The sequence below is a fragment of the Onychostruthus taczanowskii genome, unplaced genomic scaffold (genome assembly GCF_017590055.1).
Source record: "Onychostruthus taczanowskii isolate IOZ18803 unplaced genomic scaffold, ASM1759005v1 scaffold12, whole genome shotgun sequence".
In the NCBI taxonomy this organism is placed as follows: domain Eukaryota; kingdom Metazoa; phylum Chordata; class Aves; order Passeriformes; family Passeridae; genus Onychostruthus; species Onychostruthus taczanowskii.
The window spans coordinates 4,699,126-4,724,238 of NW_024498351.1; the positions used below are offsets into that span (position 1 = coordinate 4,699,126).

General features: G+C 39.9%; 1 protein-coding gene across 1 annotated transcript in view; it reads left to right on the forward strand.

The window, feature by feature from the left end:
* Window positions 1-11,180: 11,180 nt before the first annotated feature.
* The window catches only part of TRIM2 (tripartite motif containing 2), a 107,983-nt gene continuing 94,050 nt past the window's right edge, over window positions 11,181-25,113 (forward strand). The window contains exon 1 of the mRNA XM_041427905.1: window positions 11,181-11,201. The gene's annotated coding sequence lies outside the window, so the exon portion shown is untranslated. The remainder of the gene's footprint in view (window positions 11,202-25,113) is intronic.

A 25,113-nucleotide genomic window follows, 5' to 3' on the forward strand; every position in this document is an offset into this window, starting at 1 on the left:
AGGTGGGCAAGCAGCAGGGGGACTTGGGATACTCCAGGAAGAGACTGAGCAAGGTCTGTGTGTTTTGGGTGGAAAAGACAGAGAAGAGGAGCCAATTCAGATCAAGTTTGATGTCTGCAGGTTAGTCATTATTAGAATTTATAGCTTAGTTCTTTCAGATGTTGAGAGTCAAGAGGCTGACACGTTACATTAAACACTGAGGTAGTTCACCTACTGTAAGCAGCAGCTCTAATACAAAAAACCCCACACACGCTTTCATTTAACTCATTATATCACTTAAGTGGTTGAAAGAGGCAATGCATCCAAGGACATCTGAAGATATTACTGCATCTTTTTGTTGCACTCTCTTCAGTGTGGTCCTACCACTAAGCTTTGGCAGCCATTCTTAGGAAGAAAAAAAAAAAATAAATCGCATTTTTAAAAATTATATATCAAATTTGCAGGCCTAGCTCTCACAGCTGGGGGCAGAGGAGGGGCTGCCTTAGGCTTTTTTGTCAGATTTGGGTTGACTAAAAGAAAAACATTTTTCCCCGATGAATTTTTGCTCAGAATGAGCAAATGAAATTTCCCCAAATGAATTTCTGACAGAGGGGAAAGCTGAGAAAACTCGTTTTGGCTGCTTTATGCTTAGGAACATGTAAACTCTGCAGCTTGCACCTGGCACAGACTGATGGGCGGCTGCAGCCTCGGCCACGCCACAGGTCACGAAAAGCCAGCAGAGGCGGCCACCCCGCATCGCCTCCTGCTAGCAGATGGCACTGACGGAGATCTTTGGAAAACACTTGGGAGTTTTTTCCCCTCCTGTTCCTTAGTGGGAGAGGAGAGCCTGGCCAAGAGTTAATTAGTGAAGGGGGTGTGGCAGTGTGCTGCAGTCGAGCTCCATTCCGGCTGGCCCTGGGCGGCTCTGGGGCTTTGCTCCTGAGGCATAAACGCCCCCAACGGGATGTTGCCGGATCTTTGGGGAGGTGCTGCTAGGAAAATGTTGTTTTATGGGGGCACCAGGCTGGCGGCCCGCAGCCCGCCCCTCACAGCCGGGCCGGCCCAGGCCGCCGCTGGGTGGCGCCAGAGGCCTCGCGGCGGGCGCGCGGCTGAGAGCTGTTCCCTGCTGGCCGGCGGCCGTGCCGTGAGAATTCCCGCAAATTCCCGAATTTTATGTGGGAGGAAGGGAGTGCGAGGCACACGTAGGGCATGGCACAGGCAGTGTAGCGGAGTAAGAGATGAGGCTGGGGTTGAGAGCCGTTTAAAGTCTCTGTTAAGGCTATTCATCGCGTGGGTGATGTGCATTTCACTCCCGGTTTAGGTATCTGCTTGGAAACAAAATGTTGTCCTTTGTGACATGCATTAAAACATGGTTATGCCTGCTCACCAGGTACGTGGAGTAAGGAAAGTAAAGAAACCCGAGAGTTGCTGGTGGGAGAGGATGAATCTTAGCGGCCTCTTGGTGGCTGATACAAGAGCTGGATCTCAGCACTGTGAGTGAGACCGAGACCATGCAACTTCTGAAGTAAGCGACGGGTGAGCACCACAGGCTGAGACCTGGTGCTTTTGGCAGAATTTCAGGTTTTTCCCCCCCTTGGTCTGAAGAGTCAGACTCAAGCTTCTGTTCTCCATGAAGAGATCCAGTCTTGATTTGGAAACACCAAGCAAAGATGAAAAAACTTTCCCTGGGTACCTTGCTTCTTTGGTTAATCACCTTGTAGATTGCACCTTTGTCTGATTTCACAAATTAGTTTTCTTGGCTTGAACTACAGAGTTTTCTGGTGTGTGTGTGTGTGTCTTTACTGTGTTAAGGATCTCTCTAATTTAATTTTCTCCTTTTGAAGGTTTTATATACTGTAACTGATTAATCTCTTTAGTCTTCCTTTTGATAGCCCAAACAGCTGGAGCTCCATAGGCCTCTCCTGCAAAGCATTTTCTTGAGCTCTCCCCTTTTCTTTGTGGTGCTTTATACCTCCTCCCAAGTTCTTAATCAAAGATCTGAGAAACAAGCTCTTCTTCCCCTGCTGCCTTCCCCTGCAGCACAGTGCAAAAAGGGAGGCTGTGCTGCACACTCATTTTTCTTCTGCGGCTGTGTCTGTAGTGCCTTAATTTTGTCTTAAAAATTCTTTTCAAGTTTTCTGCTTTCTAGAATATACTGTTGTCCTGCAAGGCTTATGCTTGCTATTCTGACATTTATCATATTGCATTTTCTTGACTGCTATGTATTACTGAACTGAGCTTACTTATTATCAAGTTATTTTACTCTTTGTCAGTTTCAGGATGTTAACCATACATGTGTATGCATCAGATGTACAAACGTGTATGCTAGGTACAGTTTCATTTCATAGAAGAGGGAGGAAAAGGCATCTTTCTATGGGCTGTGTACCCAGGATGAAACCCTGCAGAACTCCACTGGAAACTGGCTCAGCTGATAATGTTTCCCGAGCATCTTTGTGAGTCTGCCAAGTTAGCCATTTTTGAGTGCATGTGCTGTGCTTTCATTGCTGCAGGGTAAGTGCTGCTTTTTAAAGTGCAGTGCCCTGCAGCTCTGTGTCAAGCGCACTACAGAAGCTGTTGTGCTTCCATGATAACCATTGGTAATCAATCCTGCAGTCTCAGAGTGTGCAATCAGGTTTGTGAGCCAGTGTCTATTTCCCATATAATCGGACAGGCCAGCCCTACTTATGTTCTCATCCTTTCATTCTTTATTGATTGCATTGCACGGGTTTTGCCATTATCTTGCCATGCACTGAGGGTTATAATTACTGATGTCAACCCAATCTCCTCTTCAGTGAGTATCAGTACAATGCTTCAGTCTCCTGGCATGTTCCCAGTTGTTTGAAGGGGAATCTCTTCTCAATGTAATCAGAAGAGGTATGAAATTAGATACTGCTGCAGCCCCTAAGTTTCATGAGCAGCTTGATGCCAAAGGCCTGGATAAATGAAAAGTAATCATGACACTGATACTGTTCTGATTTGTTGATCCACAAGAACATCTTGTGTCTTTAAACCTCTATTTGACCTTCATGTTCCTGTAAATTTTGTACTCTTTAAAACCATAGTCTGGAAGGGTAAATACTGTACTTTTTCTATGGCAATGTGTTTTGCATAATCCCTAGCAGGTATTGAAAATCCATTTTCATTCTTAACAGTGTATTTTATTTTCTTCATTTGGACAGTAAAGAGTAACTGAGGGACTGTCTGTATCATTTTACCAGACTCTAATCTTTAACTGAGTTGTAACCAATTAATCTGACTAGGAACAGACACAGTTATCAGAGCAAACAGCCATCTGTTCATATCATCCCTTTTAGCCACTGCACAAAGTAGTCTGAAAGATGTAGGGCAGGAAGGAGAATGGGCAGATAAAATGGTCTCCAGAATGATCCTCCAAAGAATCTTATCTTTCTTTCCAGGAGAAAGGGATATGAATTGAATCCTCAAATCGCATTTGTGAAGAGGAGTTTCATAATTAATTTCCTTCTGCTTTGCCTGGTTTTCTGCAATTGGAGCTGTACCTTTTGCTGACTGGGAAACTTCTGTTTCAGTGGTGAGCACTGTTTGCCATTACCAAACCCTACAGATAGGTGCAGGTAGCCATCTTAGATTTCACAGTATGGCTTAGCCCTATCCATTAATATCTATTAAAATAATTTGAGAGTTTTGGAAGGTCAAAGATTCATACATGCAAAATAGAGAGTTAATTAGAGAGGGGGTTTTTGGGTTGTTTGTTTTTCTAATTAGGATTTTTTTTAGATCTATATTATCAAAAGTACTTTCTTAAAATTTTATTCTTTAAATTTTGGAATTATATTGCTAAACTTAGATTACATCTGTGCTTTAGTCTCCTGAGGTGTGCACCAGGGTGATTTGCAGTAGTGACTGTACTTGTGGGTATATCTAGAAGTTTGGAACAGGAGCCAAAACCTTACTGACTATAGACAGCAATTTCATTATTGATTGAAATGGAAGGTCACTTAGCCATTGGTCTTCATAATGTGGTTGTTGAACAAGAGGAGGGGGGTGTGACTTCAGTCATATTGGTAAATTTTGGCTTTTTCATGTAATTCCGTGATGCAATGTGTGACTTTTGTGCTCGTGAAAAAGAGAAGTGCTTTGTATGATAGGTGCTTTGTGAACTTAAAAGAATAAGCTTATTCTGCATCCTCCCCTGATTTTCCTGTTATTCCAGTCCTAGCTTTAAGTCCTTCCCTGAAGCACAGACTCAGCAGCATGTTGGATGCAGGGCTGTGTGGTGACGTCAGTCAATTGCATGTGCGTCAGAGCTCTGAAATGCAATATGAGCTATTAAGTGAAGCTCCTGGCTAAATCTGTAGCTGCTTCTGATCTGTAGAACTGCAGCTGTTTCCTCTGGTGGTGTTGTCCCTTTGGTGTTGCACCCATACCCCAGGCTCATTGCTGTCACTTCTCTGCATGAGGTGTCTGTGGCGATGGCTCTGCTCTGTCACAGGGCACAGAGCTGGTGTGCCCAGCCGTGCGCAGTGAAGGGATAATGGGCAACACTGAAATGTTGCCACAGGGAAAGTTCCATTCTGACATGGAAAAAAAAGTCATTCCCATGGGGAGTGGCAGAGGACTGGAAACAGAGCCAGAGATGTGATCACTCAATCCACATGGACCCTCAGGTGGACAAGGCCCAGGATCTCAATATCTACTATGGACTTAGCCCTGTGTGAAAAAAGTTTTGACTAGGTAACCTCCACATATTAATTTCAGCCAAGATTTTATCTTTTTGGATGATTCTTCTGCAGTCATTAGTACTTGTTCCTCATACCAAAATTCATTCTGGCTCTCTGGATGATAGAAGTCGTGTTTTCACCACGAGATGATTAAGAAGTGTCCTTACATTTCTCTCTGAAAATTGCCCTTTTTTTCAGGCTTCTTATATTGGTGGCTACACCTGGGAAGTGACTCAGATTCCCAGAGTAGCTGCGTTCTTTTCTACTTTCCCAGGTGTGGGTTGAAGCCTCAGGCTGGAATACAAACTTTACAGCATAAGGAATTAACAATGGTCATTAAAAGAGGTGATTTTGAACTAACGGATGTGTTCTTCACTAATGTCAATCTCCCATTTACTTCAAATTACAGTAGTAAAGATCCAAACAAGAAATATTACTTTAAGGTACTGAAGCAATAGCTGCATTTCTGGCTTCCTTGCTGGGAGTTAGTGGCTTAGGTAATTGGGTTCATTGCTATTTGGAGCATAATCAGTAAGCATTAATTCTCCATACAGCCAGCATATAAAATTTGCAAGAGCTGCATACCGTGCGTGCCCAATCAGTGTAAATCATTTAGCAGCCCGCATAATGGATGTCTGGCTTTTGGACTAAAAAATCCACTTGGTAATACAGGCAAATGAGTCATGAACAAGTCTTCCAGTTATATATAAAATTACTATATCCACAAGAGACTCTGAAAGCTGAAGAGATTTAGCTTTCCAGACAGTAAAAGGAAAGATGAAATGCTGTTACAGTATTTTCATTTATTCTGAGTATTTTTTTTCAGTACCAAGGTGGCATTTTTTTCACTTAGTAATTATTACTGACATAGCCCAGCTTGAATTTCTTGAGGGACTGGAAAATATTCTTCTGTTCAGTGAAGGTTCATGGTAGTGATGAACAGATGTAAGCAGATCTGTCTTGAAAGTAAGTTTGCAGCAGACTGTTCCCTGCCTGAATCAGAAGCTGGTGAATCTCCTCTGTGCTTGAGGAGCTGTGTGCAGTTGCTGTGGGAGTCAGAGCCTCGCTAATAATTCAGCAGAGATTTCCTGAGATTAAACTATCATTTATACCACTGACATCAGAGCAGGAGTGCATTGGCTGAGTGTCAGCAGCTGCAAGGGAGGCAGATGATGAGCTTCCTCCTTGCCAGTGGTGTCATACCCCTAAAGCTTTTCACTCAATATCTTTGCCAGTCAGCAAACACTGTGAGCAGTGAAGCATATATTTGAGCTCACTTTCTCTCCTTCCTTGAGTAATAGGAGAGGAAACATTGCCCCCTTCCATTGTATACCCTTCCTCTTGTTTTCAAAGTCACAACATTAAGGAATCAGCAGGAAAATCAAATCTCTTACTTGAAATGAGGGTTGTTTAGCCTGTGGTCAGACAAAATCTATCCTCACTATATTTTTTTTTCCTGAATTTTGTCGACTCTCAGAAAATTTTCTTCTCTTGACATTTTCCCATTTTCTCTCCAATGCTTGTTTGTGCACCCGTATCACAGATGAAATAGACACATCTTTGTAAGCGTGACCTTTAGCTGGTTTGTTGCAGAGAATAAAATGCCAGGGGTCAAACTCACTGATTCTTCGAGTTTGCCTGGGTTGCCCTGTTAAGCAGAATTTGGCCCTGTAAGTCCTAAAGAAAAAGAGGTTAATTTTTGTATGACATTTCAGTTGCAGGTGTGAGTGGTTTGCTTTTTGGTTGGTTGATTCATTAAGGTTTTGGGGACTTTAAAGCAAAAATACTGTTTGGGGCTTTGAGTTAGCCTTGAAGATCCTGGGAAACTCTATCAGTTACATTAAAATAAGAGAAGAGGGAAGAGGTTCTCTTGGGTTTTAAAAATGTATGTGTTGATACCCTGCACTTTTTTCAAGTCCAGAGTCTCCAAGTGCTCCATTATGATGGAGAGCTAGCACTACCTGCTGCATCAGGAAAGGAATCCAGCTCCCAGAGAAAAATGCAGTTATGGAAATCTGTCTTTTTAATGCTGCCACAAAAGGGTAAAGTACTTTGCAAAGATCTGGTCTCCCCAGACTCACAGTTCTAGCTCCAAGTAAGATAAGGGATAAGAATTGCTCATAGATGTAAAAAGGGGAGGAGGAATAAGAGAATGTGGATTAGAGATCAAAGCTGTAACATTTTGTAAATGGTAATGTGAGAGCCTCCTCTGGGTCATGGATCTTTTTAGTTTGATTTGTCTTTTCTTCCTGACTAGCAGATAGGGTTCTCGGTGCATAATTCTGTTTCTCTCTCTCCTTCCCCCGCCTATTTTCACATGCCTAGAAACCCCTGCTGTGGATCAGGGTGGTGTGAGCTAGCTGCTTATCTGCTGTACAGAATAATGATAAAAAGGGATCCTGCCTGAAAGGGTGATGAGTGATTTGTGTGAATCTCACTAAACCCAGCCTGCAGTTGTTCTTCAGTGCTAATAGAAATAATTTTTCATTTACATAGACAATCTTGAGGTGACAATCAGACTCAAAGCTGCCCTTTAGAAAAAAAGTAAGGTTTGTCCCTAGGACATAATGTGTACACAGCTGCTTCAAAAAGCCATCCTGGGATCGCTGGTTGTGGAATCAGTTCATACTGAGGTGTCATCAGTATCTCTGCCCTGTCTTGCATTGTGCTACAGCTTCAAAGCACTGAACAATGACAAATGGGAAAGACTTCAGGGAGCTAGTGAAATTCAGCAAAGTGCATTAAAAATGGAGGTAGGAAATTCTCTGGTAAGGCAGTTAATTAGATTAACAACTAGCCATGTTTCTTTCATTCTCTTTCTAGATGGGGAACAAAGAGATGACGTATCACTCTCCAGTGAGAGAAACAAGGTCTTCCCAAACTTTGCTGGTGACAGAAGGCAAGGAAGGGTAATAGATGAACCAGCATGCAGATGTTTACAGAGCTGTTAAGATTTATGTGTGAAGAGTGTTCAACCCTGAAGATGCAGTGTTCTCTGTAAGGAAGAAACTGACAGGTCTGTGAGAGACGACCTTTTCAATTTCTCTTCTTGTCATTGTAATCCTTCAGACCTGAGAGTGAACTGCAAATTACCCACCCGCAGTTCTTGGGTGGTACAGTACTCACTGCAATGGACTAGGCTATTTTTCCCTATGGGATTTTTTGGTTAGAAATAACATGTCCAAGTCTATGACCGGACTGATACAGAAAGACAAAGTCACCATGTACATGACACACCATGTACATATATACAGTGTCGTGAAATATAATACAATACAATATAGATTATATATTCTATATTTTATATACATAGAACATATATAATATAATATAGAGAGTCATGACGTAGAACATTTAAATATTTTGGTGTTGAGATATTACAGTGTTTATATTGGTTAATTTAATGTTTTGTGTCTGTGTGTTTGAGACTGGTGGCTCTGCCAGGGACTCTGGTACTGACCTAGAATAGCCAGCATGAGCTGTCAAATATCAGGCACTACAGCCAAGGGATATTTATTACATTAAAGGCCTTGAAGGAACAATTTGTGTGGAGACTTTAAGTAAAAGGTAATACAATAAAAGGCTATTTTACTTTCTATCAGCATGGGGGGAAAAGGGAAGAACAGTGTGGTATTTTTAGGATATTGGACAGAGACACAGTTGATACAGTCTCAGTGTTTTAAATTAGTCTGGTGGTGAATATGTACCAGCTAAGTAAGGAAAAAGATATTATCTGTACTGGAGAAGAAAAGTAAACAAGTCCTTATTTAAAATTTATTCAAATTTAGACTTCAGTGAATTTCTACAAAATAGTTACATACCTACTAAATCACTTTAATTCTTGACAGATAATGTTGTACCAAAGAAAATATAGTGGGATCGTAATTGGGTTTGGAGGTAATATACTTTGTGGGAAACCAGATTTTTAGGACAGCTTTTCAACGTGACTTAACCTGTTACCCCTGTGAGGTTCCTGTCATTAGACTGTCACAGGCCAGACAGCCTCACGGACTTGAAATCTGTGTTCCACCTGAAATGTACCCTGCTCTTGTACCTCCCTTTGCTAAGATATCCCATGGCTGTTTATTTGCAGTCCTTTCCCTTCCTTAGACAACATCAGGCTTGTGAAGTGGAGGGAAAACTTCCTGATGTTATGCCATTATCCCAGTTTTTAATGACACATGGCCATCTTGAGACAATTTGTTATTTCTATACTGCTTTTTAAGGTCACTTCTTAATGAAGGTAAGCAAATACATGAATTGAGTAGATGTTCTGACACCCAGATCAGCTTCCAGGATTCATAAATTACCAGAGGACGGGTCCAAATCTGTCTGAAAAAGTCATTGAGATTAATTGTGAAGGTGAAGCACAATAGGATATTACACAGTACAAGCCAAAGCAAGGCGAGGTGCAGAATTAGGCAGGGCTCTTACATCAGCAGTGAAACTGCCTTCAGTCCAAGTGAGAGCATTTGCTGAGAAAGCACCAGTATGCACATATTTTTCTACTTGCACACTGTTCACAGCTTCTTACTCATGTCTTCTCTAAGACATTCATTGAAGAGAAAAAGGGTGACCCAGTTTTGGGAGGATCTTAATCTTTAACATTTTAGATTTCTTGCAGGTGATGCTTCTATTCAGATCTCATCTAATGTCACACTGGCTGCACACCTTGTGCGGCTGATGGCCTGAGGCCAGCTACTTTACCTACTTTCAAGCCAACTTTGTTCATATTATCCAGGAAATGGACTGCTGAATGGAAGGGGTTTTGCTCTGTGGAGAGCAGTGGGTTGTATTTGGATGTTAATAACATGTTCTATTAAATGAAAAAGGCAGAAGTTGAAGAGCTAAAAATGTGGTAGAAGGCTCAGCAATGTTTTTTAGCTGCTGCAGAATTCATACAGGCAAAGAGCTCTGGCTATATGAATCTGGGTAAGGGCCTAGAGAAATTTTAGCTTTTCTCATAGGCTGTTCTACCCTGGATTCTTTCTGTTCTAGTCTCATTTAGTTATTTTGTTTATTGACAGTTCACAAGTCTCACTTATTTTGTAATACTGAATGCAGATTGTTTGAACCAAGACCTGCCTATTAACTTGTTTTATGAGGTATCTGGTACATAAAGTAATTGACAATTAAACTGACAACTCAGAAGTTCACCTGGCATGAAGACATAATGCAAATATTAATAGCTTTTCTTTCAAAAGCAGTGCTCTCTTAAAGCCATAACAGGGAATAAATGTAACTGGGGATACCTGACTAGGGAAGAATTCTGAAAGTGAGATGTGAATTCAGCTTAAAAGGCTCAATGCTATTTGTAGTAAAGGACTGGGGTACGTGACAGCATTGCACACCTGGCCCTTCAGGGTGAAAATTTCTGCCTCTAACGCTTGTATTTGGGCCACTGTATAACTCAGCAAGTCTTTTCCCTGCATGTGTCATTGCAACGTACAAATAGGTGCCTGTAGGTTGGGAATTTAGAGAATGCTGTGAATGAATGATTTTTGTCTGAGCTGCTAATGCAGCTCTTTCAATGGGGTGACTGGTTGGATTGTAAACTTTTTGAAACAAATAATGTTTTCTTGTATAAGAGGCTCCAGTGGTCTTCAAGGTCCCAGAGTCCAGTTGAAGAGCAGCCCACAATGTGTAACCTACAACATGCAGTTTGGCTGCTTTTGTGGCAAGGTCACACATGGAATTAGGATTTGGTGGTGGAGGGGAAGAAGTAGGGGAAACAGTACTTAAGGGAAAGTAACTTTCTGCATGTGACCTACTTTAGCTACTGATGATGTGATAAACAAGAGAAAAAAATGCATGAAGAAATATTTCTTCGTCTTTGTCTATAAACGTATATAACACACTAGATCTATTTTTGCATGCTTTTAAAAGATTCTCTGCAGCACTCACTCCTCTGTGAGCATATAGGATTATGCATTAAGATGAAATTAATCCTTCATTTTGAAGTGCACAAGCTCAGCATTTGCCACAGCTTTGCTCTAAGAAAGGGATTCAGACATTGTGGTCTCCATCAAAGAGTGGCAGATTGTTGGCAGAATCTTTTTCCATTTGTTTCTGCAAGTGAAACAGTTAATAAATCAGTCATGCATTATTACTGGATTAGCAATCACACTCCCAAATGCTGCTAGCTGTTCTCACTCTTTCTCCTGAAGATTACCTTTAAATCCTATCAAGGGACAAGATTCCTTTTGCCTTCCTGGCATTAGCACCCTAGTGACCTACAGCCAAAGTCAATAATCACTAAACTAGCTCTTTGTCATGGTGGAAGAACAGACTGTCTTAACCAGATCCACTGTTTCTTAAGAATTTAGTTTCTCTTGTCAATGCCTTCACTTTTTATTTTTCCCTTTGTTTAATTTTTTATCCACCTCAGCCAATCTGAAGCTGAACAGAAGGAAGTTTGCCACAATGAATCACTCAAGAGTCTGTTGTGGGGTCACGCAGAATGGGAGAGTTTTGCAAGGCTGAAGACTGCAGAGGAACTGGAGCCAAGAAAATGAGGAGAAGGTAGGTAATTAACAAATTCTTTCTTTCTGGTTAATTAAGATTATTTACCTCTTGTCTGCAGCTGAGTGTGGTCTGTAAACCTGCCTGTTCCTCTTGGTCTGAAAGCAGAGAAACAGCACTGGAGACTGGTCATAAATTGATGTGAGAATTAATTAATGGTCTTTGAGCTCTCCTTGTCTACATTTTCATAGGAAAGTTACTTAAAATTGCACGTTGGACGTATCAAATAGTACAACACTTTTTTTGGTTTGGTTTGAGATGCTCACCAATGAAATGGCTTAACTCAGCAGTGACTCCTTATTTTGCCTGCTTTGTGTTTGTTTTCATGGCATTTGTTTCATTATCACTGGGATTCATTCACAAAAGCATTGGAGTATTTTATGTGAAAAAAAAAAATTCAAAAAGTAAGATTACACTTAAGTTACCATGTGCTTCATTTTTAAGGAGCAGTTATTTTTAAAATGTTTGGGTTTTAAACCTGAAATATATAGATATTAAAATATTTTGAATAGTAATGTGTATTCTTACAGTTTCATTGTGTTTTACTGCATGGAGGATTCATGTTAATATATCTGTCAAATATTTTTTCTTATAGCCTTGTAGTTTTTTTTTGCTAATCTGTTACTAGACATGAAGGATGTCTGGAGATTTAAAATCTCCTTAGTATGCAGACAAAGATAACAGGATATGAACTGAAAGGTATAGGCAGCACTTAAACTCTACCTTGAACCCAGTGATGCATGATTGTGCAAGTAACTTCTTCAAGTGCCTCCCGGTAAACACACAGCCTCAGTATGTTTGCAGCACTGTACTTTCTGATATTATCAGCATAGCTATCTTCTGGGGTGAATGGCTAGATAAAGGAATGGGCTAGCATTCAGATCAGGGCTCACTGTGTCTGACTCTTAAGGTGTTAGACTGTTTCATTCAGAACTGTATTTCCTTGATTCACCACAATTTTAGTTCCTAGTGTTTCTTTTCTAGAAACTGCAGACAAAAAGGGTGGGCAAGGAAGTGTGGGTGGGGGTTAATGTGAGAAAGCAAAGACCAATGCAGCTGGGCAAGAAAGCGCAGTTAAATATTTGGGCATTGAATCGAAAATTAAGAGAAAGCTTTTCCAGTCAGCTCAAATATTTTTTCTATGTGTAGGGAGAGCAATCATGTGGAAAACAAAATTTGGGAGGCACCCAAACTGAAAGCAAATTTAGGTTCCTACCAAGAACTCCCTTAAATTAAGACCTAAATGGGCCAACTTGCTACCATTTCGTCCTCTAACCTCACCTAATATTTATTCCTTTGTGGACAGTCTCAGTTCACAAGACTGCATTGAAAATTCGGGTTGTGGGCTCATAATTGTGCATGGAGTATTTTGCTGGCTTTCAAACCACCTCTTCCCTTTCTGCTGTTTAAGCAATGTTTTTCTGGCTGCTTAAAGCTTTGCTTCCTGGTGTGTTCAGTGACAGACTTGCTGCCTGTCTAGGACTGTTGGAGCTCCAGCCCAGCAGACCATGCATGTGGTCCCCACTGTTGTCATGCCAAGCACAAAACATGACACAGGAGCCAGATGACTCACATGGCGTTTCTCTAACCTCTTTGGGTTTCAGCGTCCCCTCAAATAGCGTAACAAAATTTTGCTTGCTGTGTAAAAAATGTGGAGAAAATGCTGTGCAAGTGCAAAAACAACTATACAGCAGCTATTTGTGAAAGGATGTGACTGATTTAGATGGAACATGGTTAAGAAAATAGAGAGGTCTTAAGATAATTTTCAGTCTTTTAAAGCTATGAAACCCTGTAGTGTTCAGGGTTTTTTGGTAGCATACCACTACCTTACACTTTTCTTTTCAAAAATAAAGAAATTAGATGTGCTGTGTAAACATTTGTATCTAAACTTGACATGGTATGCAAACCTAGTGTGATGTAAGGAAAGGTCATTCAGAGAATAGTAGATTCTGAGCTCTGTGGCCACCAGCAAAATTTATTTAGTTCCTACTTTTTTCTTTTTTTTTTTTTAAATTAATCTTGTGCAGTGTGCTTTGTCAATAAGGTCTCTCAGGACCTAGGCTACCTCTTTACAGAGGAGGCATTGTAATGATGAGTACATGAGGGACAGTGAGCTGCCTCAGTGCTGCTCTGATGGGAATCATGTAAGTACCTACAGTAGTCACCTGCTCTCCCTGCAGCAGACTCTACCTTCAGGAAGGTGGCTTCATATTTGGATAGATGATGAATAATATTTCAGCATTGTGGGTTGGTTCCCAGGCTAGTATTCAGTGGGCAGCAGGAAATCATGTGTCCACAGAGACAAACCTGAAATGCTGAGCCATATTGCCAAGCTGGAGAAAGACGCAGTGCTTCCATCTTGTGGTGTGCATTATTTTTCTTCATTGTCAGTACAGCCTCAGGACACTGGAATCATGAAACATGACTAGGATTTAGAGGTGCTGTTGTAATACAAACAGTACTGCTACCACTAAGCAGCTTCCTTTTTAATAGCGGTCTTCACAGCAAAACCCCAAACCCAAGTTAATTACAGGAGGCCAGGGAATTATTTCAATTAGACCAGGATAGCGGCCTTCTGTCCAGAAAAGCAGCTTTAAGCACAACTCTGCTGGAGCAAGTTCCCTCAGTCCAGCTCATTAAGACCAAGTGTTAAGACCACAGCCAGATCCTAAATTGTGTTTTACAAACTACCTCCTTTGCTGGTTACTGTTGTCTGAAGAGCCACTCTGCCTGTACTTCTTAGCATCTCTTTTTTCTCTCCTGCCCAGCCAAGCTGAGACCAGTAGCTTTCACCTAATGGTGACTCTGCCCTCTGCACCTGTCCTGGTCTGCGAAGTCAGAATTTGTAAACCTTCTTTCTGCTCTTGAGATAATTTCCCTTCTAATGTGTGTTTTTGTGCTGATTTGATTGGGTAAACATAGGTAGAGGAAAACATATGTATGCCTGTCATTAGGGTTAATTGTTACAATTTATTTATGGTGCCTTCTAATTCTTGAAATTTTGTGGGACCAATGGATATCTTATGTTCCACGAATATTTAAGCAAGATCTATCTGAAGATGATGATTTTGCAGTTTTTCTCCTTATGATTCCTGACCTCTCAATTTTATTCTGCCAAGTGAGTCCAATTGAATTTAACACCTGCTGCTCCCTCACCTGTCTAGAAAGGAGTCTGGATACGACTGCTATCATACTGTTGTAGCCAATGACTCTTCACAGGACTGAGGTTAGGCTTTTGAAACAAATGAAATTTGTAGACACTCAAGTTATGTCAGTCAGAATGGAAAATTTTAACTGCAGTTGTTCTAAAGATCAGTACAGGGTTAATATTAATGAAAGGTTATCCCCAATTTTTTAAGGCTCCTAAGAGCAGGTTGTATCCACAGTGGCATCTTCTTGGTCTCAAACGACTGTGAAATATGAGCACAGAAGCGAGAGGACTTGGGAGGAAAAGAAAGAAAAAAAGAGAATATATAACGAAAAATACCTCGCTAAGCTTACAGAAGAGTGTCCCTGGAGGAGAAAAATGCAAAACTATCAAGAATTGGGTATTTTGACTAGCTTGAGGCAAAGCGCAAGTTCTGGCAGCAAGGGAAATGAAATTCTTTAAAAGAAGGAAAAAGTAGATTTTTTAATAGAATAGAGCCGAAATAGATTTGAAGTTAATTTCAAGTGTTATTCTATTGAAAGTTGGTTGATCAGATATTATACTAAAATATTTTTGTATTTGATTTTCCTGGGAAGCAAAATCACGGAGGAGTTTGATGTAATTTTTTAATGGCTTTTTCTACAAAGGTCTGATGTTTTCATTATCACTACTGGATGGTATGGTGAATACATGGAAAATACAAGGATTTGTATTTTCCTCAATATGGGTATGCCTGCAACATAAAGGAAAGATGCCCCAGACACCTTGAGACAGGCTGAATGTAGGTGTTGTTGTACGGTGGTTGAAATGGCACAAGACTCTGTTCTGCATGTACTTGAGTAATGTAGGAGCTGAAACCTCTGCTGTTGTCATTGTTCTTCTTTCATGTGTACATCACGACACTCAAGTGCACAACTGTAGTGCAAATATGTCAGGATTGGACCTCAAAGATGTCAGAATAATGTGAACACATGCAGAAATGCATTAATTAATAATGAAGAACGTTCAATCTTCTATGTACTGGCTTCTGCTTTTCCACCTGCTGACACAGCTTTGTGTCTCACTAGTCCTGGTTACTGCTAGGAAGCTGCATGCCAGGAGCAAACACTCCATTTTAGCAGGGCTGGCTACTGAGGGAAACCTGAGCTCCTGAAAACCTTCACTCACTTTAAATGGGCAGTCTAATTTTGTTTGGCAGGAACAAGGTTACATTTTGATTATAATCTTATTCTCCAGCACAGTGAAGGCCACAGAAAGAATGGTTTTGGAAATGGCTTCCTCTATTTCTAGCTGAAAAATGACATTTCTTTAGATGAGGAGTTGCTTTTTTAGCTAAGTTTTTGTTGAGACCAAAATATTACTTTTCAGGTACCTCAAACACCTTAGCATAAAAAGGCCTTTTCAGAACAAGACTTGCAATATAACATTATTGTTTTAAATAAAAAGGGTAGAACTCCAGTTTAGTCCTGCATAAGTATGGTAAATGGTGTTTCAGATTTTTCAAGTAGGGGTTTATTTTCCTGCATTAGGATAAGATCCTCTTAGAGTATCTTATCCTAATGCAGGAAAATAAACCCCATCAATTCAAGTTGACGGGGTACTGACCCCCACCTCATTGCAGCCTCCTTTCAGACAGTTGTAGTGAGCAGTAAGGCCATCCTCGAGCCTCCTTTTCCCCAGACTAAACAACCCCAGCTCCCTCAGCTCCTCCTTGTAGGGTTTATTCTCTGTACCCTTCCCCGGCTCCATTGCCCTTCTCTGGACATGAAAAGCAATATAAGTAAGATATTTTCTGTTTGTTTGCTCTCTTCCTGACAATGCAACTGCTGGCAAATTAAAGGCCAAGTAGAGTATTGGAAAAAGACATGTTCAGGGAGAAGGTGTAAGATGAAATGTCCAATAGAGCATGCGAAATCTTAGGGCTGAGATAATGTGTAAAAAATTACACAGACCCTCTATAGTGGGATAGTTCTTATAATTATACATAATATATAATTATAACAAATAAACTACTTTATCCATAGGCACTCATGGGCATCACTTTGGGTATTGAAACACTAGTGCCAATATTCATTACCAAATAGAACTCTCTGTGATGCTACGGTTTTTGTAATTAACTGAGTTTTTTGTTTTGTTTTTTTTTTATAGAGACTGTGGAGTTGACATATAATAGGATATAACAAATACAGATACAGATATTGGGAGCTATGGTGCTTTTACTATACTGAACTGGATGTTCAGCACTGTAAGCATGGAACAAAAATCTGCATATCCCAGACAGGGCTTTTCTGTTTCTTCTTTGAATGTTTCATTGCTTGGCTAAGTTAATTGTACACAAGCACAGCATGATTTTCCCTAGCTGCTTCCTTTCGAGCTGAGGGAAAACACTTGATAAAGGACAAAAAGACTAGTTTGCAGCAGATCAGTCAAACTAAATCCCATTTTAATTGGAAATTGTGGAGCCATTTATTCTTATTTAGTCATGTTGCCTGCCAAATATGTGCCTTCTATCTCCAGCCACTTCAGCACAAGTCTCTTTAATGTTCTTTGTGTGTATGTTTAGTAATGGAAAAGTTTGTGTTTATTTTTCATACTGCAGAGTTACTGAACTGCTTTTGCTTAGATTTGATACTTATCTTTTTAAAGACTAGTTGGAAATTACCACCTTGAAACGTGAGTTTCAAAGCTCCTCACAAACTGTAGAATTATCAGGAGATAAGGAGAGATGAAAGGAACTTTCAATAGACTGTTTATCCATTTTGCTTCTTACCTTTGATTATTAGTTACCTACAAGGAGGACTCTTTCCACAGGACACTATGCTAGCATTTTGGACATCCAGACTGTTGTCCCTGAATAGTATTCTGTCAGTAGTTTCCAGTGGCTTACTTGTCTTTTATTTACTGGAAACTACCTTACCTTCACTTGTGTGGCTGACTTCAAAACTTCTGTGAAACATTCAATTAAAAAATTAAATAAAATATGTTCACACTTCACTAGGGCTAACCCTTTTTGCAAATCTGTTTTGGAGTGCAGTCTCATGAGTTGCTGGATTGTGCAGGATATAAACCTGCCATGGGGCTGTGGCTGTGAGAAGCAGAGCTAGGAACCTGTGCCAGTGGATATTCTGTTGAAGGAGCAATGACAAAGAGCAACGGCCTAAAAATACTGACTCTCTGTAAAATTAAAAGAATAGCATTCTTGCTATTTCTGCAGAGGGTCCTCTGGGTATTTTCAGCTATTACAATAAAGGAGATAGTCCCTTTGTTATGTAATTCCAAGTTCCAGTTTTACTAGGAGTGTGTTCTATGTGCCCTGCGTGTCATGAAGGAGTTGAACAGGTTGTGCTTAAATTTGGAAGAGGATGCATAAATAGATGGTGCCTAGTCTTTTAGCATCTGATTCAAAGACCTTTTAAAGGTAGTAGAAGGTCATGGCCACCTTCAGTGAGCACTAAGCCAGTAACTCCTGTTCAATGATACAGTCATTGCAGGACTGAAATCAAGTGGATAGAGGTGCTTTTGCAAAGGATACCAATCATCTCATGGCTCAGCCTGATTTCTTATCCCAGGTCACTCATCAGCATGACTGCTTTCATCTTTTTGCCCAGCTTTGCAATAGCCTGAAGCATCATAAAATCCCTCAACTCTATGCCCTTTGTTACATATAAGTGTATTCTTTGACAGACTGCCTGGAAAAGACATACTTCAGCTAGCATTGAAGTCTATATAAATAGGAGTGTTTTGAGGTTCTTTTGTAGCTGTTGTTTTTATTTTGTGTAGGAGGATGGTATGTTTTGTTGATTGAAGATGTTTTGGGAATTTTAGAGACTTTTTAGTGGTGCATTTGGTGTTTGAAAGCAGCTGGATTATTTTCTCTTCTAAACTTGCCAAATGGAATTTATTCCACCAACCCATTGGCATTTTCCAGAATATGCTGCCAGCCCTGACTTTTTAAAATAACTGTAGCTTTCTTTCCTTATGCTCTCATCTTGTTTTCCAGGTATTTTTGGTATAGTATAAAAGCTTGAAAACATATGCATAAGGTGGGTACGTTTCAAAAAGAAGTTTGAGTTTTTAAAGAAAAATGGGATGAGAGACAAAGGCATATCAGAACACAGACCTGCTGGGCATTTAGGATCAAATGTAGATCATCTCTTTCATGCTGTGGCATGTAGAGAAATCTCAGAAATCACTTGCAGCCAGTAATTGAGCATGTAAAAAGTGTTTCTGTGAAAATGAAAAATCATGAAATATCACTGTCCTTGCAGTGAACACTGCTATGTTGTGCATCAGTTTTCTGTGCAAAAGATTTTTATTTTGCTTGTATTGGTCTTTTCAACAGGGGTCTAATGCAGAGTTCCTATTGAAATAGGAAGGAATACTCATTTTGAGCACTTTCAAATGTCACCACAAATATTTCTGCTGAGTATTGTAAATGGAAATTCCAAAATTGTTAGAAAAGACCTCTAATCAAACATGATATAGAGTATACAGCTGCAACTCATGAACCCTGCAACACATAACCTTACAAAATTTTGTTTTCCCATTTGTCTAAATGCTTGTATTGTATTGAAAAATCTTGGGAAAGAACAGTGATGATAAGAAAGCTAATAATGCCCTTAAAGAAGTGATGCATGGGAAATTGTTGCCTGCTTTGCAGTCTTGTCATACATTGGAGTTAGGATTGATAACTACTCTTTTAGAGGGGGGAGTATCTCTTGTCATTGTTGAGCAAGGAACAGGAACATTCAGTCTCAGGGGATGTGCCAAACATTTCTGATGCAGTTTAGGAGTATACATGTACACATCAGGTTCTTGCTTAGTGCTGCCTGGCCCAGATGGAATCATAAGTCATGAATCATTGATGAGGTTTGATTCATGGTCCTGGCATTCTCCCTACAGGTCTCTTGCATGCTGGGATATCTCCAGCCAGTGCTGATCAGCGAGGATGACATTTTCTCCACACTAACACTAGTTTGCCAGCTTCCTGGCAGGCAGAACAGCTTAGGAAAAGAAAGTCCTCCTAACTTTTTCTTGATGCTGTATGATTAATAGTGGTGGGGACTGGGCACTTTGAAAATGGCTCTAATACTCATGTCTTAATGATCATCCACACCCATCAGAGCACAGTGTTGTATTTATTGCCAGTTAACCTAAATCCCTCGTAAGATAAAGCAGAGGATAATATATTTACATAAGCCAAATATGGACAGCAAAGTTAGTAGGTGTATAAGCAAGCCAAAAGAAATAAAAGCAAATCTTGATATACTCCTTTACTTGAGCTCATCTTCAGCTAGCAAGCAGTGAGAATACTTTGGTGCTTTATGGCTGGGATCTAATTCTTGGACAAAGCCCACTAGTTTGCATTTAAATGTCACTGAAAAAACCCCTATATTTACGGGTTACATGCATGTGGTAAGTGGCCAAACTTTTCTTGGAATTCTATTCAGATTCAAGTATTCTGCCTCTTTTCCTTAATGTTTTCCTGTAATCCATCATTTTCTTTGGGGTCAGTTTAAATATTCTCGTATAGGACATGTAACCATTCAATTTACTGTAGAAATGTTGATGTATTTCAGATGTTAGCTAGACAGTATTCTCCTTTCCAGATGGCATTCAGGCTGGTTCCTTCACTGGACTATAAACGAATCATTATCCCATTGTGAGGTAAGCATTCTTTCATCTGACTGATGATGCACAAACCTCAGTATGTAGCTTTTCACAAAGCCATATCCTTATATCAACAGTACTACCAGGTACAGGCATGTAAGAGAGATCAAAAGTTAGGTACATCTCCAATTCTTGAGGCTCATCGTGTCAATAACCAGCACCTTTGGTAAGACAGTAGATTTGAGATCAAGGGTTCCCAGGCCTTGAGAGATCCAGTGGCAATTTATTTTCTGAACCAGCAGATGGAAAGGATTTACTACAGTGAGCAACTTTATAGATGCTGTGTACAATGAAAGAAACATTGTTACTAGTTACAGAAAAACTATTTTTCACGCTCTATTTATAAATACCCAGGATAAAAGTGAATTCTATGTAATTTAAGGGAGTCATGGGGGGAGGGAAGGAGTGCTTTCATAGCTGCTGCAGAATATGGAATATGTAAGGTGGTTTTGTATAAAAGGTGATTTTGTTGAATTATTTAGCAGTGATGCATCCCTCCATCCAGCAGGAATAAATGCTGAGTCTGTGCCCTGGTTTTCCAGTACGAGAGAGCTAGGTACTTCAGTACTGTGGTATATGATCTCTTACAGAGGATCTAGATCAAAGATCAAAATGAAATGTCACTGTGAAGACCCCTCACCACTATTTTGTAAGTTCAATAATGTTATGTGTGAGAACAAAAAGAGGTCTTTGAATTACTACCTCTACTCTGTTCTTTACTACCCTATGTAATTCTAGCTACACACATGGGACTGAATATTAGTGAATCTATGCTAGTGAGAGAAGGAAATGAAAAACAGCACCTCTCTTGACTTTTTAGCCTGTGTACATGTATGTACTGTTTTCCAATTTCTTTGCACATGTACATAGATAAATCGATTGAGAGTTGCTTAAAAACTGTGTACAGCACAGAAAAATGGATAGGGGGAAAAAATCTTGCCAAAAACTTGGATTTTATCCATTAATTTTTATTGTGACCTTTTTGTTTGCAATGGAAAAAAAAACAACACAATCTTTTTTTTTTTACTTTCTCCTTTCCTCTTCCTCAGACCACAGCCCCTCTTTTTAAATATTAGGTATGAAAGCCCAAATCCACGGAGGCCTTTAGCAAATATCCCATTGACTTCAGTGAAACCAAAATTTTCCCTGAATTTATAAAATGGTTAAGCACTACTAAACCACACATGCCATAATGCACACCCAAAATGCCAGTGGTTTCTTTTCAGGGATTGGCAAAAATGCTGCTGTTAGATCACAGGGTAATAAACCAGTATTTCTGTTGTCAGATATCCAGCAGAGTCATTGTTGCTATGCAGAGGAATGTTATTAAACACTCCACTCCCCAAACTGTTCTTGATGTCAAAAGGAGAGTGTACCTTTTAACATACTGCTTTGGATTTTAAATATGTTTGCTTATTTACAGTGCTTTGGAATTTACCTTTTATAAATACATGAAATGCATCTGCAATTACCAATAAATATCAGTATTGTTTTTTAACTTTGTTTCAAAATATCCCAATTTTGTGTATGAGCACTGAGTAGGATAACCAACCTCTGAATACCTATTAAGAGCATCTCCAAAGTGTTTCCGATTTGTTTCAGAAGAACTTGGTCTAGACATAGAAATGTAAGAATCCTTGGTTCTAAGACTTTCAATAAGGATAGTTAACTGATTCGGTATGAAACCTCCCTAGGAAGTGTAATAATTTTGTCTGTCACTTCTGAATTCATGTAGATATAAACTGCTCAATGATCATCAACGAGTCTGTATTTAATACCCACTTCAGTCTGTACTGATCTGCCCAAGAACTGAGCACATTGTAGTCACAGGCTGGAAGTGCCAAAGGAAACATGGAGCTGTCATAATGGGCTACTTCCAAGCAGTTTGCTAGGACGTGAAATAGACATAGATGCACCAGAGCTGACACATTTAAGACTGTTAATGTTTTTTTTTTCTTGGGTAAACATAGATTACCCAATATTAGGGGTCTTCTTAAGAATATGTTCAAACCAGATTGCTTTTTGTAAAGGACTTTGCTCACATACTACGCTGTTCATCTTGTGTCCCCACATTTAAATGGATCAGTATGTTTCATTCACTGGATTAAAGATTACTTCCTGCAGGGACTTAATATAGAAAGGCTTCCTAAAGGTGTAGTTCTTGTTACAGTCAAAAGATGGTGGTACAATTTCTGTTCCAAGCGGCCCAGCAACACAGAGCAATAGCTATGTATCCATTGTTTGCACTTATAAGAAGGGATAGAGCAAGAAAAGAAAGGTGGGGCTCTGTAGATGAGATCCCAGCAGCCAGTTGTTTGTCAGGCATTGGTCATGACCTTCTCTGGTAACCAGTAATCCTGGATGTGGCCAAGATGGCCAGGGTTAATTGACTCTAGTACAGCCATCAAGCCACCTGGTGCCAGAATGGACATCTGTACTCAAGGGATTATTGAAAGGCTTAGGGGGTTGAGAGAGCATGAAATGAAAGTGTCCTTATCATCTCTGATGTTTTCATAAACTCTCTAAAAGCAACAACTTATGTAATTAAAGTAGCAAGTTTACTTAGACCTAACTATTGATTAGTTCAACGTTAATCTCAAAGTATTTTATACTGGGGTGCAGGTAGTTCATAGCAAGAAAATGGTGCTTCTGTGGTAAATAGAAATAGAGTTTCTTTAATTTAAAAAGGAGAGAAGCTGCCACTAACTGCTCAAAACAGAGATTTAAGACAGGCTGTTTCCTGACAAATGCGTACTCTTCCCAGCACATTTAATTTTCTAGGAATACAAAGCAAATAAGATGCTCATGCTGAATAAAATGGAGTTTGTTTTTTTTTCCACTAATCAACAATGAAATTTCCATCTCATTTTGTCTGTAATGAATCCTGTTAGAACAGTTGTTTACTTGGGCAAACTGCTGATTGTAGCAGAATCTGGGAAACTAATTTCACACAGAGGATACATGATGTTCTTCAGCAAAGTAGGATCAGTAAGGATCTAATATTCCTAGCACACAGATATTTAGATGCATATGGTGCTACATCTGAGCTGAGAAAGCAGAAACATGTTTGCACGCAGCATGTGCAAAGATTGTAATGGAAAATTTATCTCCTTGAGTAATAGAGTGAGTGTTTCTGTATACACTGAAATGCTACTGTGAATCTGCTTAGAGGCAAGACTAATAATTTGAGACAAGTGCTCAAATATCAATACAAGTGCTCTGCTTTTAGGTGTGTAATCTCTCTTTCAGGAATTCCAGTTCTGCCAGTGCCTGTAAAAATTGTGCTTGGTCCTAACACGTTAAGCTCAGGCACCAGTATTAGGCACCATATGGGTCAGTGAAGTGCCTTCAGGCTCAACATAGAAGTAGCCAAAAGAAGACAGTGAATACAGGAGCTTGTCAAAATTTTCTTGCTTTCAGGAACTAAGGTACAGTTGAAAGCCACACATTATCACTTTTTTCTACCAAGGACTCCCCTGTGGATGTCATCCACTGCAGCAGGACTGTATTTGGAGAAGGCAGAACAAGTAGTGGTATTTTTCAATTCTCTGGCTTCAGATTGAAGGATACAGTGAGAGCTATTGCCAAAAAAAAACCTTGACAGATAAGGCAGAATCCAATCTCTGGAGTGGATATGAGAACATTATGATGCAAAACCAAGTGTTTGTTTTCTGTTCCCTTATTTCAGACTCAGCCTGGGAACAGGAGGAAATTTGTGACTTTTAAGAGTTGAAATTTTAGTTTCAGGCACTGAGGTTATCTGAGATGTGTCTAAATAATTATCTCAATTCTCTGTATTATCTCTAGGAAATTATTGTAGAGGCAGCCTGACATTTTAGGTTCATTTCCACCAAGCTAGAGCCCATTTACAGAAATCAAGGTGCATGGAGAATGACTTCTGCAAAACCTGAAAGAGATAAAAGATACTGCTAACATACGGCCTTGCAGCTCTTTCTTCCCTCTTGCAACAATCTTTTTCTTAATTCAGTGGTTTCTGAAGCATTCTAGTTATCTCTAGGAATTTATTTTTTTAGGCATGGCATAGCGTGTGGTTCCTAAATTATAAGTAATCCACTGAAATAGCTGCTGGAAAAGATTGCTGATGAGTGTTTTGATTGAGTGCTTTTATAATTTCCATTACCCTTGGAACCCCTACATGCCCAGAAAGTTGCCCAACTCATTCTAAATTGGAGGTAAAGTCATAAAAAAGTGTAACTAGCTGGATGTGTCAGTCTCATTGGAACATAATTGTCTTGGTAGATAGTTTTGGTTGGTGTGTTTTGTTTCCTTGTATTTAACAATTATAAAGACATTCCAAGTAAGCAGTGCTGTAGGAAGTTCCCTCTGGATGTCCCTGGAGTCTGGAGACATCCATTTCAGTTCAGAACTTCTAGGGCACAAATGGTGTCAGAGCAAGTGACAAGCTGTCTCCATGCTGAGCTGATGAAGCAGGAGACCTAAAGGTAACTATTTCTTGTTCTTTTTTTGGGCTCCCTGGTCTGAGAGCGGTAAGCGGAGAAGTTGTGAATGCTGATTATGGTGATAAAGTACCAAAATGGAGGGAGAATGGGGACAGTGGACAAGGCTGTTTGACTTCCCTTTTACAGGTCCACCTTCCCCTGTGTACAGCAGCACCTCAGTTTCACCTGCTCTCTCTTAGTATGTCCTGCAGTAACTGTAAGCAAACCAAACAATTTTGTTTAGTAATAAAGGCAGGATAGACCACTTCAAACAGGACACTGCTTGTACTGTGTTGAAGAGGCTCTTGCTGGATATAATGGCATTACAACTTTTCCAGATGTGGTTGAAATCACTAATGGATGTTAAAGGCAGAACCTGCAGCACTGATAAACAGGTCTTCCATGTGACTAAATCTACGAGACAGCTATGAAGCCATGCTGTGCTTTCTGGTTGCAGTGCTCTCTAGCCATGTAACACATTCAGCAGCACTTTCTCACTCTTCCAAAATTATGTCAGTAGATACAATCCAGATCTTAGCAGAGAAACATGGAAATTAATATAATTTTCTGCTAGAATTATAAACCCTCTGTTCTACAGGAGCTTGCAGAATTGTTTTGACTTTTTGGTTATAAT